The sequence below is a fragment of the Durio zibethinus genome, unplaced genomic scaffold (genome assembly GCF_047325235.1).
Source record: "Durio zibethinus cultivar Kanyao isolate XHJ-2024 unplaced genomic scaffold, ASM4732523v1 HiC_scaffold_387, whole genome shotgun sequence".
Taxonomy (NCBI): domain Eukaryota; kingdom Viridiplantae; phylum Streptophyta; class Magnoliopsida; order Malvales; family Malvaceae; genus Durio; species Durio zibethinus.
In genome coordinates, this window is record NW_028323010.1 from 445,001 (window position 1) to 447,500 (window position 2,500).

Sequence of the window (2,500 nt, forward strand, 5' to 3'; positions counted from 1 at the left end):
CTGGTGCGGCAGGTTGCCTCGAGCACCATCGGCACACGCTGGGCCCTGGTGCGGGCGCTTGCCTCGACCACCATCGGCACACGCTGGGCCCTGGTGCGGCAGGTTGCCTCGAGCACCATCGGCACACGCTGGGCCCTGGTGCGGCAGGTTGCCTCGACCACCATCGGCACACGCTGGGCCCTGGTGCGGGCGCTTGCCTCGAGCACCATCGGCACACGCTCGGCCCTGGTGCGGTCGGTTGCCTCGAGCACCATCGACACACGCTGGGCCCTGGTGCGGCAGGTTGCCTCGACCACCATCGGCAGCCTCGACCACCATCGGCACACGCTGGGCCCTGGTGCGGGCGCTTGCCTCGACCACCATCGGCACACGCTCGGCCCTGGTGCGGTCGGTTGCCTCGAGCACCATCGGCACACGCTGGGCCCTGGTGCGGCAGGTTGCCTCGACCACCATCGGCACACGCTGGGCCCTGGTGCGGGCGGTTGCCTCGACCACCATCGGCACACGCTGGGCCCTGGTGCGGGCGCTTGCCTCGAGCACCATCGGCACACGCTGGGCCCTGGTGCGGCAGGTTGCCTCGAGCACCATCGGCACACGCTGGGCCCTGGTGCGGGAGCTTGCCTCGAGCGCCATCGGCACACGCTGGGCCCTGGTGCGGCAAGTTGCCTCGAGCACCATCGGCACACGCTGGGCCCTGGTGCGGTCGGTTGTCTCGAGCACCATCGGCACACGCTGGGCGCTGGTGCGGGCGCTTGCCTCGAGCACCATCGGCACACGCTGGGCCCTGGTGCGGCAGGTTGCCTCGAGCACCATCGGCACACGCTGGGCCCTGGTGCGGCAGGTTGCCTCGAGCGCCATCGGCACACGCTGGGCCCTGGTGCGGCAAGTTGCCTCGAGCACCATCGGCACACGCTGGGCCCTGGTGCGGTCGGTTGGCTCGAGCACCATCGGCACACGCTGGGCGCTGGTGCGGGCGCTTGCCTCGACCACCATCGGCACACGCTGGGCCCTGGTGCGGCAGGTTGCCTCGATCACCATCGGCACACGCTGGGCCCTGGTGCGACAGGTTGCCTCGAGCACCATCGGCACACTATCGGCCCTGGTGCGGGCGGTTGCCTCGACCACCATCGGCACACGCTGGGCCCTGGTGCGGGCGCTTGCCTCGAGCACCATCGGCACACGCTGGGCCCTGGTGCGGGCGGTTGCCTCGAGCACCATCGGCACACGCTGGGCCCTGGTGGGTTTAGGCACATCTTCAAATTTCTGCCGTGCCAATGCCATTTTTATGGCTTGTAAATTCATACAATGGTCCCCTAAGCCTTCACGTGAAGTTTCGTTGGAAGATGACTCGTTTTCTATTTTTCACGATTTTCGAAACTTTTTGCGGTTCGGGATTTTTTAAAATTTTTTTATAAGGATTTTTGGCCCCAAATTTTGTAGGCATGATCCTTCTATTTTTGTTGGCATGCACAAAAAAATTCAGCTAAAAACTCGAAGTAGAGAAGATTTTGTGACCGTTTGAAAAAAGTGTCCCCATTTCAGACACTTTAACGGCTACTGGTAGCAAACCTGTAAAATCTCAAATGCTCTTTAAGGGGGTGTGAATTCTCAGAGGTTTGATGAGGGATAGGGGGCCAACACAAGGCCAAGTACCAGCACCCATCGCACATCATGTGCGCACACCCCCCCGGCCCCCCTCCCAATCGCCGGAACCCCAATGCCGCCGGTCAGGTTCTCCGGCGGTACTCCGGCGATGCTCCGGCGATGCTCCGGCGATGCTGTCCCGAGTGAAAAAAATGCGGCACCAGCACATGCTGGAGCCAAGCATGGGCACCGTGGCTCAAAATCGAACTTCGGCCAAGGCCTCGACCATCAATGGCACATGATGACGCATGGTGATGGCACATGCATCGACCATCATCGGCATAGGCTGCCCTTCGGTACGGGCACTTGCCTCGACCGCCATCGGCACAAGCTGGGCCCTGGTGTGGGTTGTTGCCTCGATCACAATCGGCACATGCTGAGCCTTGGTGCGGGCGGTTGCCTCGAGCACCATCGGCAGACCCTGGGCCCTGGTGCGGCCGGTTGCCCCGATAACCATCGGCACACGCTGGGCCCTGGGGCGGGCGCTTGCCCCCAGCACCATTGGCACACGCTGGGCCCTGGTGCGGCCGGTTCCCTCGACCACCATCGGCACACGTTGGGCCCTGGTCCGGGCGGTTGCCCCCAGCACCATCGGCACACGCTGGGCCCTGGTGCGGGCGCTTGCCCCCAGCACCATCGGCACACGCTGGGCCCTGGTGCGGGCGGTTGCCCCCAGCACCATCGGCACACGCAGGGCCCTGGTGCGGGCGGTTGCCCCGAACACCATCGGCACAAGCCGGCCCTTGGTGCGGGCTCCTGGCTCGACCACCATCGGCACACACTGGGCCCTGGTGCAGGCGGTTGCCTCGAACACCATCGGCACACGCCGGCCCTTGGTGCGGCCGGTTGCCTCGAC